This window comes from Equus przewalskii, chromosome 17, assembly GCF_037783145.1.
Source record: "Equus przewalskii isolate Varuska chromosome 17, EquPr2, whole genome shotgun sequence".
NCBI lineage: Eukaryota > Metazoa > Chordata > Mammalia > Perissodactyla > Equidae > Equus > Equus przewalskii.
This window is the reverse complement of record NC_091847.1, coordinates 6,951,248-6,963,459: the sequence shown is the minus strand read 5'-3', so window position 1 is coordinate 6,963,459 and position 12,212 is coordinate 6,951,248. Positions and strand designations below refer to the sequence as shown.

The 12,212-nt window shown below is 36.6% G+C and overlaps 1 pseudogene; it reads left to right on the top strand.

Moving 5' to 3' along the window:
• Positions 1–2,922: 2,922 nt before the first annotated feature.
• LOC103565464 (elongin-A-like) lies at positions 2,923–10,400 on the top strand (annotated as a pseudogene).
• Positions 10,401–12,212: the final 1,812 nt, after the last annotated feature.

Sequence of the window (12,212 nt, the reverse complement as noted above, 5' to 3'; positions counted from 1 at the left end):
GGTGGCAGAAAAATAGAGCTGGATGATACCTAGAAATTTCTAACTTAATCCAAGTTTGGTCTAGAAACAGACTTGAAAAGACACAATTGGAACAAGATCAAACAAGGAATTGTACTAACATTAGGCAAGATATCAAAACATGAACTGTGTGAGTGAGTGTGCATGAATGCTTTTATATATTTTTATATATTATATATTAGATATACGTATATAAATATCATATATTAATATAAGGAAAAAGGGAGCAGGTGAAAGTCTTCTACATCAATCAATGATATACATGCCAACGTGCCACAATCTTTGTTGACTCACATCTGGTATGAATAAAAGAAATTGATAGATAATACAAAAACATTTTATATACTACAAAGTGTTAAATGCCTGAAAACTATTATTACCATGGCTGTGATTACGCAAGGACAAAATTAATGCCCATCAAAATTCAAGTGTGGGAATAAGAATATTTTAAATAGACTAGAAAAAAAAGGAGTCATTTATAAAAAAGCATTGAAAACTAACATTGAAATTCTTTAAAAACAAAACTGTTTACATTACATGCAAATAGAAAGCTTTCAAAATGTACTTAAGTCTATAAAAGAAATTTGACAAAAAACATTATATTGTAGACACTGAGAATTGTAAATTTGAATACATAATTAATCATTAACATCATATCTTTACTTTTTTAAAAATCACCAAGCTTTTATGCAAAACACTTACAAAAATGACATTAAAATCATGCAGAAAATATGGTGCTGCCTAATCTCTGCAGAAATTAGAAAGAATCAAAAATTGAAAAAGGAACACTGATAAAGAAGTGTACAAATATATTTAAACACTGTAAAGCAGAAGAAAACAGTGTTAAAAAATCTCAGATTGCCTCCATGTGATTTATGTTATGTGTGAGACTTTTCAGTCATCTTTGTTTGGCGTAGGCTTCTGAGTTCCTTATATTTCAAACCTTTATGCTGTGTGTAAGGCAATTTGGCAAGCAATTTTCGAGGTGGTTCCAACGTATCCCGCTTAATTGTCTTGTTTTTCCCCACAAAACACTTAAATAGCACAAATACTTTGTCAGATCAATAATAAAATTCTCTCTAAATGAAAGACTGAAGACTATTAATTAAACCTAAATCAAAGTGAACAGCTTAACTTTACTCCGTTTGGAGATTAAATCTAAGCACTTAAATACACACACTATAAAAATATATAGTTTACAATATTTTCCATCCATTCACTTTCTAGAAGATAGTAATATTGCCAAATTTGAAGCTTTATTTTATTCAAGAGCTGTCTTACAAATTACTTTGCAAAATATCTTGTATACTTTAATAGTAGAGAACCAATGTTGAAAATAATTCTAGAAGCAGTAAGAGCTAAAATGTAGAGACCTGAGGGTAGTAAGTGACAATCAAACCGATGTGCACATTTGTGGTCTCAAGAATTTCCCAGCTTCTGGGGCCCACCCCCTTCGTGGGAACTGTATAACTCGCCCCTGTCTCCTGCCAACCTCACGTAGGATCAGGTCCTCTTCAAATGGGAAACCCAGAAGGAAACTCTAGCTTGGAAATCCAGTATGCGTTTCTGTTGACATGGGTCCTGCATTCTCTCTCTTGTCCAATTTGGGACATTTTGACACCTGACCTGCCCTTTTCCCCCTCAGTCTTTACAGGCCTTTTTGTTTGTCATCCTTTTCTAGCCGCATACTGCTTTTTTAGCTGATGAAGAAATGCTTACTCCTCATTGCCTAAACTTTTCCTCTAGCTCTGTCTTTGTTAGTCGTATTCTCCTCCCTTTAAACCCCTCTAGGTGGGGCTGATTTCCAGCCTGATTTCCCAGAGGTTGTTACAATCCTGACCCCACACCCCTTTTATTTAAAATCTACAGCCTAGAAAGAGATCCCCAGAGTAAACCATCCCCAAGAGCATGCAGAAATCCACATTTTCTGCTAAAAATTAAAGCATATCTCATTTCCTATCTCTTTAAATTAAAAAAAGACCAAACAACAAAGAGACCTCTTACTTAAATATAAAATAAAATTATAATACCTATCATTATATTATTCAAATAAGTACCTATTATTTACCAAAATATTGTGTTATGGGTGTTACAAATAATATTGCTAATCATATAAAAGTTGATCAGCCTGAAACTAAGACCTTAAGTTTTAATTGAAATATATATTGGTAGATTATGGTGGAGGGGAAAAATAGTGCATAGGAGCTATAAGCAGTTTCTACCTAGTAAGCAATAAAACTAAATTTATTATTAAGTCAGATGTGATTTGATGAGGTACATAGTTTTACATATGTTTTAATTGTTACAGCTAAGTCTTGGTCTACTTGGTAGGGATTTTTTTTTTTTTTTTTGTCTGACACATAGTGTTCACTCTGACCCGTATTGCAAGATCTTGACGTGTTTGTATGTTCTTGTTTGGGCAGTTAATCCTGGGAAATGAGAAGCTGAGATGGAAATGGTTAGAGAAGGTCACGAATGATACTTCTTTTTTTCTGTCAGGGAAGCGATTGGGAAAAGGAGCTATAAAGAGTTTACTATGATTCAACCTGGGTTGGAATTTGAATGTTTTACACATGACATCATTTAGGAAAGTAATGATGCTGGACTATGTACAGTCATGCATGGACTGCATACAACATTTCAGTCAATCATGGATCTCATATATGACAGTGGTTCCATAAGATTAGTACCATATAGCCTGGGTGTGTAGTAGCCTGTATCATCTAGGTTTGTGTGAACTACTGTGAAGGTTTTACTTTCCATTATCACTGAGTCTTTTTCAAAAGATCCTCCAGGATCTCAGCTGATATTGTTGGAATGAGACAAACTATCCATCCAAGCTTTGAAATAGTATAGGAAAAACAATAATATCCTACAGAAAGTTCAGTCCAGGAACTCCCAGACATGACCACAGCAAAGCAAAATGAGAACTGCCAAGATGAAAAAGATCAGTCCCCAGAACCAGATGGATGGTCAAGGTGTAAACAATAACTAGATTTCATTTAGGCCTGTCTCCAAGGTGTACCCAGAAATGTATGGTTTTGTGAAACCTAGTAGAAAATGGGTTTTCAACAGTCAAGAAGGATGGGATCCCAAAGCCACTGTGTTTTGTAACATTACCAAAAATATTACGTAACAATCTGGTGAAGGACAGAAGAGTCCACTTAATCTCACAATGATGCTACTCTAAGATAGGGGTTAATATATCTTAATTTCATAAATGGGAAACTTTAAGCCCAGAAATGTCCTATAACTTCCTCAGTTATGTTGAACTCCCTTCTATCTGATTTGAACATAAAACCCTCCAAGGAGCAAGAAATTGTGGTTTTATTTTTTAATTTTTTTAAAAAGCATAACATTTAGTTCCAGAATATAATTTTACTGTCAAGGTAGCTAAGAATTAAAAACAAAATAATCACAATAATCAAAACTTTCCTGATGAATCAGTTTATACACTCTTCCACTGCAAATGAAAATGCTTTAACAAAACAGTCAAGAAAAGAAAAAAAATGTAGAAAATATGTAAAAGACATAAAAAGGACATAGAAAATAAGGTAACATATAATTCATGAGTTATACTTTTCAAATATATAATATTTTAATGAACATCTTGTGAATATAGTCAAGTAATTTTTATAAAGCATTTTTCTTTTAGATTGCAATAAAATGTTGGTGATAACATCACCAAATATCTATTTCTGTTGCAGAACACAATACGTCTGGGTATAACTTAATGGTTTACATATTAATTTTCTCATCTCACTTCTGATGAGCAGGAAAATGCTTTAATATAAATGCAGTTAACTTTGTCATTTTATATCTACTCAACAAAGTTCCCCAAATTTATTATTGGTATCATCAAATTATTCTTAGCAATCTCAAAGCATCCAGGGAAGAAAAATGTATCATGTTGAAGAGGAAGTAAAACTTTCCTCAACATAATTAACATCCAGTTTTATTTTTATTGTCTGATCAATTATTTTAAAAGGTTACAAGATAATGCAATAAAATTTTGATTGATACACACAGTCAATATCATAGCACTTCAGGAGGTAAAACAAATTTCAATAAAAACAATTATAATAAATTCTACCGGAAAGGAAAAAAGAACTAGTTCAACTGAGATTTCTCACTGGGCTTAAGAAGGTATGAAATTAAGGGTACGGGAAAAAGCCTTACAATCTATGGCTATAGGATGCCCAAAAACGTAGTTGATTTACTCCATTTCAGGATAAATTATCAAGCTGATTACTTTGCTTTATGTTACCCAAAGCAATTGTTTTATGTGAAGGCTTCTGGTGATTGTCTAAATGGTTGTGCAGGAATGTGCCTTTTCTGGCTAAGGACTCATCCTAGGCTCATGTATAGAAACCCTAGCCAAACAGTTGCTTAATCCTAATTCAAGGGCTTGTTTACAGTTCTGCTCCTGTAAACAAGTCTGCTCTCTTAATCTGAGATCCTGGGTTTTCCTAGATATAATGACTTAAAAAATCTTGAGTTATATTGTAAACAGTTATATGTGTGGAATCCATGTAAAATTATGTATACGTTTAAATAAATATCCCTTACAGGCAACCAACTGATTCAAATAATAAAAGGCTTCCTATTTTCAAAATTAAAAACAAAAGCTATGTGTCATTAGTTACAAAACATAATAAATATTTCCTGAAGATTTCACTCTAGACCCTTTTCTAGGTTTTAGAAAAATAAACAGCATCTCTGAGGGCAAGTTGCAATAACCAGAAGGGTCAGACAAAATTTCCTACAGGAGCCTGTCTTGCAAATTAAAGGCACGTTAGGAGTTAACTATTTGGGACAAAGGGTAGGGCCAGAGGGCAGTGGGTATGATTCCCATCAAAACCACAGAAAAGAGAAATTACACAGCATACACAGGGAAGTAATAAAGTGGTGTGGAGTTTCTGACCAATAAAATGTAAGGCAGAAGAAAGATGAGACAGCAGAGGTGGGAAGGATCCAGAGAATCAGAGCTACGGAGGGATCTTGAATCATAGCCTGTGGGCAGTGCAGAGCTATTGAAAGGTTTTAAGCAGGGGTGTTACATCACTGGGCATAAAGAATTAATTTTGTTAGGTGAAGCAAAACAACAACTAATGACCATAGCTTCCTAAAATAATCATTAGGAAATATTAGGGATATGTTTCATGCTGTAATTTCTTAATTCTTAGGATTTTTCTTTTTCATGAATCAGTTGCTCTGATTATGTGAATAGAATTGATACCTGTCAACCAAATTGGAACCAAATGGAACCAAATGAAATCAGGAAAATCTCTATGGACTAGGTAAAAATCTCACCTGTAGCTTAAAATCTTCATAGGATAAACAGGCTCAAACGAAGACTACAATGCAGTTTAACAGAGTATATATTCATTTAACTATTCATCCATCCAAACTTCCATCCATCCATCCATGCATCCACCATTTATCTATTCCTGAATTCATTTAAAATACCAAGCTCCTCCTCATTCCCATGCCCTGCACGTGCTTTCCCCTCCCACTGTGCCATAGCATCCTCGTTTTCAGATGTATCAAGTCATTCCAGGCTCATCTAGTACGTTTCTTTCTCTAGATCTGGAATTGGCCATTTATCTAAGAGGTGGATCTTTGTTCCTTTAGGTAGAATAGTATATTATATTATATATTATCTAAGTGCAAGGGATGCTCATTGTTACTGACTTGGTCATTAATTTTAGGCATTGTCAGTGGACAGAGCTAATCAATATATATTATTTTTTGGAGAGAAAATACATCATGAGTCCACAGTGATATTTTAACATGTTAATGTTGATTAAAATATGGAAATATACACATAGCATGACTCCATTTATATAAAACTCAAGAACATGCAAAACTGAATAGTTTCACTTGTGGATGCACCATATGTTGGTAAGCCTGTATTACAAAGCAAATAAATGATTTCCATTCCAGGTGGGATAAGGCTACCTCCAGGGGAGGAGAAATTGTGATCCAGAAGGGGTATTCAGAGGCCTCTGGCAGCGCTGACAATGCTCTTTCCCTTGATGGAGGCAGTTATATAAAGTGTCTATTAACTTTAGAGCAGTTTGCTAGGTCAGATATATGTTCATAGAATTTTCTGTATGTGTTAAAGTTCACAGCATAAAATTAATTTTAAAAAGTTGCTGTGGCCTGCTCTTCCCAACTTTTCTTAATCATCACTGATTTACCCTTCCCAACTTTCTTTGTCCAACTATTTCAGTGCTATTTTTGACTATTCCATGCTTTAAAAATTTCCTGTACAGCATCTTCAGCTTGTTGGAGGAATGACATCAAAGACTTCTAATGAATAAATATGCTTTAGCTTGTTAGATTAGCTTTACAAGGACTTTTTTTCCCTGTATGGCAGTATTAGTCCACACATAGTTAATAAACAACTCTATTTTCTCTCATGAATGGAATTATGAAAGTCCACCATCCTGGCCCCTATATCTTTAATTTGTGTTCAATTTATTTTAAACCAAAAATATTTGCTGAGCACTGTAGGTGTAGAATCCCCATGCCCATCCTTGTTTATGTTGATAAAATATATTGTTGGAAAATTGGATTATTGGGAATCTTTTATTAACTCAAAGTCTATAGCCAGCTAAAAGGCAAATGTTATCTTTATTTACTCAGAACTTGAAATTATAAGAAATGAATCTGGCTCCTGACATATGCCTTATTTATAATAGATGCATGGCCCTGTAAAGTAAAGGTGAATATTATTTTTTCATCCTCATTAAATAGACTCTGAGGAGCAGATCATTTTTATATTTTTGGTTTTGGTTTTTGTTGTTTGGAACTAACTGGTAAGTGGTGGAGCTGGGATTTGAATGCTGTACATAGTTCTTTTTCTTTAAATCCTTTATTCATTCCAAGATTTCATTGCAAATTCTTCTATCAGCCATGCCTGATGCATCAACCCTACTAATTACCACAGACAAGACCCAATCCCATTTTCAAGTCAGGCTTTTGCTTGTATCTATTCAGTGTCTCAGAATCTTCTGAAGTCAAGCTCACTGATGGGTAGCCCGAAGAATGGGCACATTAGGCTCCCACATAAATGGATACAACTCAACATACTGACGGAATTTGAAAATATCACTTATTTAGAAAAATTGGCAGTTTTGTTAGGGGATTCTCTTGCCGTTAAAAATGGGATAAAAGCTAAATTCAATAATTTTTGAGAAAATACAGAATAATAGAAAGAATCTTGGTTTGAAAGTTGGGAAAGATGGATTTGTAAACACTTTTTGGTGCTTATGTGAGGTATTAAGTAGGCAGACTAACTTTGACAGTGTCCCAATGTTTCACAGGTCCAAATTGCTCTGCATTCTTGTTGTAGCCTAGCTTTCCAGAATCCTGTCTAATTAACCACTTCAGGGTTCTCTTCCTCCTCTCCAGAACACTCATTTCTACCATCTGCCACACACACACAATCGTAGTCATTCTGGATTTTGTACTGAGCATTCTATGGACCTTTCAGCCTCAGTGTCAACATAATTTGACTTCTTCCTGAGTCAGCAAGATAGCGTCCAGCTATTTTTGTCAAGGTTACACACACATGAAATTATCTTAGACTTAATTCAGATAGAAACAGGAGAATATTATGCAAGGGCTCTCAAAGGAACAAAACACAACTAGGCCTCTCGAGAACATAAGCTGATGATGTCAGCTACTGAGGTAGTATCTGACTACTGAGGTAATGCTTGCGTAGCAAAACCTAAACTGCAATTTGCTGGAGGCTTGGTGTGGAAAATCTGTGAGTTAAAAACTCCAGTGGGGATGCACACTTTGTGAGTTTTACCTCCTAAAGTTCTACTGCGTTCTCACAGTGAAGATCAGAGAAAAACCCCTTCATGATTATGGAAGGGGGAAGGAAAAGTGACCATTTGGAAATAAGCTAGAGCACTCTGCACTTCTTAACAAGATCTGCCCTCAAGGGAAATTGTTTTCCAGTTCCTAACCTATTGAGTGTATTTCAGAGCCTAACAGACCTGTGGGAAGGGAAATATCCAACTCTAGCCTGCTCTAGCCTTTCACATAGAGAAAAAGAAATACAGCTCCCTCCAGTCATCCTGTCCCACCAAAGTGGGGGTGGGGGTTCCTGAGAGGCACTTATGCTGAGAGCTCTAATGTAAAAAGTAGAAAACATGCAAGAACATACATATAATGTAAGAGACTGGGGAATTCTAAGAAAGAACCAGAAAGAGATGCTAGAGATCAAAAACACTATAACAGAAATGAAGAATTTATCCTGTTTCGTGTTCACTGAGCTTCCTGGATCTGTGGTTTGGTTTCTGACTTTGAGTTGGGGAAATTCTGAGTAATTATTACTCAAATATTTCTTCTGTTTTTTTCTTTTTCTTTTTCTCCTGGTATTTCCATTATGTGCTCCTGGCATGTGAACTCCCAGATGTGAAGCCCAGATGGGGCCAGTCACACCTTGGTCTTCTCCAGGAATGAACGGAGAACAGAGCTGCAGTTGGAGTACTATAATGACGCAGTTCCAGCAAAGAGGTCCCACCACTGACAGTACTGGTGGTGGTATTGGCACCCCAAGTTGTGGAGAAGCTGTAAGCACACCTGGCAGCGAATCTGGTTCCTAAGAAACTACGGAAATAATTGAAGAAACACATCATCTTGCTTGTTACAGTAGCCATTCTTGCAGAGAATGAAGTCATGATGACAGTAAACAGCTTGTGAAAATGTGATCACATCGGGGGCTTTGCCAAAGATTGAGTGACACAGTGGAAAAGATCAATTCCTGATAGTGCCCCAGGAATGCTTTTCAGAAGGAAGAGGAAATGGAAGGGGGCTACCAAGAAAATTAGAAAGACTACAGTAGTTGATCCCTGGTGACAGACAGAAAAAAAACCCAGAAATCTCTCAGAGGTGGAGAGACTTCACAAAGTTCCTCAGTCATGAGAGGAGAGACGTGAAAAAGAGATGCAATAGAGTTTCACCAGTTTGTTCTTACTCTTATTCTCCAGACCAGGTATTTTCTGATTACAGCCATATTTGGACACCTCCATCATCTACCAGTCCTCATAAAATGTTCATGGACTATTACAGATTCCCTGGGGGAAGACCAGGAGCCCATTGTTCCATGTCAGAAGCCTGGCCACACCACCACCTTTCAGGACAGACTGGTACTCAGTCAAAAGCCACACTTGAGTGAACCCAAGAGGAAAGTGGGTGAGAGCTAAAGCAAGGAGCCCAAGTCTTCCCACAAGGAAAAACTCCCGTTGATGCCAAGGGTAGTGAGAAGTTCTCTGCTTTGATCAGCAAGCAATCACACAAGGCCATCTCCAAAGAAGAGAACCAAAAGTCTCTCTCAGGGGACAGTACGAAGGAGAAGCCAACCTCTGGGGGTGTCAATAAAGAGAAGGAAAGAGAGGTCAGCAACATTAAGAAATTTTTATCTTCTTGGACATTGCTTCAGACAACCACCTCAAAAAGCCAAAGCACAAAGTCTCAGAGAGAACCAAACCCAAAAAACAAAGTCTAGAGAGCATAGACACAGAAAAGGTGGGGGCCGGCCCAGTGGCTTAGCGGTTAAGTGCACACATTCCACTTTTGCTGGCAGCCCAGGGTTCGCCCGTACGGATTCCCGGTGCATACATGGCACTACTTGGCAAGCCATGCTGTGGTAGGTGTCCCACATATAAAGTAGAGGAAGATGGGCACGAATGCTAGCTCAGGGCCAGTCTTCCTCATCAAAAAGAGGAGGATTGGCAGCAGATGTTAGCTCAGGGATAATCTTCCTCAAAAAAAAAGTGGGGGGGGGGGCGGGGGTCAGAGGATGTGTCCAAGGTAAAAGAGAAGGTTTCTAACCACCTAAAAACTCAACAATGAAAACTATAAACTTCTAATTTGGATAGAAGGTCAGTGGGCTCCCTCCCTGAAGTTGAGGAGGCAGATAAGGATGATGAACTCAAGCAGCTCAGTGTCTTTTGAGGCATACCTGAGCCATGCCCAGTGCCAGAAGAAAACTAAAGATTGTTAAAACATTAGTCACTGGACTTGGAGAAAAAGGACTTACAAAAAAATTCTAAAGGCAGTAGTAAAGACATGGACTCCTCTCAGAAAGTACCTAAAGTGAAGGAAAACAAGTCAGAGAAGCTATAGCCAACGGGAACCGATTGTGCCAAGTTAGAGAAGTTCCCCAAGATGCATCAATAATTTTGCCAGACACTCCATTACCCAGGTTACAGTCCAATTAATCCATTTCCTGCCTCTTTCCAACCAAAGGGTAAAGCACTGTCTTCACCCCAGGAAGAAGAACAAGTGGACTTACTGGATGCAGAATGAATTCTATGATGCAGACGTATTTTTGTTCCACGTGTTCCTCTCTCTCAAAATAAATAAAAGCTGAAAATATAAATAAAGTCAAATTAAATAGATGAATAGAGAAAGCTATGCTCCTTGTGTATCTGAGTTAGTGGAATGATATTCATACAAGTTACAAATTGTTGCCAGTGACTTTCTTGTGTCCTCCTTCGACAGCCACACAATCAACATTTATGGAATCCCTGTTTTTAACGAACATGGTATTAGCAACTACAAAATGAAATACCATGTTTCCTTTAGACCTGGAAATCTATTCAGGAAGACAGTTTACACACTAATGAAAAACTTAGAAGTGTGATTCTTTAGTGATTAATTTTCAAGGATATTTTGGAGAAAGTGCTTCTTGGGTCCTAATTTACTTTTCTTTTTAAAGATTGGCACCTGAGCTAACAACCGTTGCCAATCTTTTTTTTCCCCTTCTTCTTTCCCCCAGCCCACCCCCCAGTACCTAGTTGTATATTCTTGTTGTGAGTGACTCTGGCTGTGCTATGTGGGACGCCACCTCAGTGTGGTCTGACGAGTGGTGCCCTGTCTGCACTCAGGATCCGAACCAGCCAAATCCTGGGCCACTTAAGTGGAGCACACGAACTTAACCACACCACCATGGTGCCAGCCCCCAATTTACTTTGAATTAACGATTTTCTTTAACACCATTGCTTTAAATGGCATTTCCCACATGTCACTTGTAGGTTCATCAGCACATAATATACAAAATAATCAGTAAATTGTTCTTAATTCTTTTAAGGTAATGTCCGTTGTGTTGTTTTCATTTTGAGAATCATAGATACATTTTAGCTTAGTTGCAAAGAACAGAGATTTTAAAATTTCTGAAGTTTCAAAACATTTATTTAACAAAAAGTCAAAGTACCTTGATCAAATCAGGCTAAAATAAAAATGTTAAGAATGTCCACGTTTACAGCTGATAACCTGCCTGTGTTTGGAAACAGTCTGAAAATACAATATTTTATATATTGTATATATTTTAATAAGCCTCAAAAATAGTAGGCATGAAAAATGGCTATTGAATAAAAACATATATATTAATAAAAATGAGCTAATATTAGGAAACTTGTTTGAGAATTGAAGTGTTGTGGAGGTTTAATGATTGGACTTTCCTCAGAATCAGAGTTGGGCAAATAATTATTCACTTGCAAGCAGTAACACATATATTGTTTTTTTCCAGGCTGCTACTTAAATATATAATCACAGTAAAAACTGGAGAGAACTTATAATAGAAGAAATTACACGAAAAATTAACATATGGAGAATGTTTATAATAGTGTGGCATAAAAATATTATAGGTTCTAAATATTATTATTACTGATATTAATACTATTAATACTACATTCTCAAATAAAATAAAAATGTGAAAATATAAGAAATTTAAAGTTTTGGAGCCGGCCCCGTGGCCGAGTGGTTAACTTCTCACACTCTGCTTCAGCGGCCCAGGGTTTTGCCGGTTCGGATCCTGGAAGCAGCCATGGCACTATTCATTAGGCCATGTTGAGGTGGTGTCCCATATAGCACAACTAGCAGGACCCACAACTAAAAATATATATATATACACAACTATGTACTGGGGGAATTTGGGGAGACAAAGCAGAAGGAAAAAAATGAAGATTGGTAACAGCTGTTAGCTCAGGTGCCAATCTTTAAAAATAAAAATTTAAAGTATCAAAATCGACTTGTAGTCTTTATTTGGATATAACATGACTATCCGAAAACAATCTACAAAAATATTATAAGAGAGTATTGCAAGGTCACAGTACACAAGGTTGGTTTATAAAATCCAATTGCTTTCCTATATACCAGAAATTAATATTTTA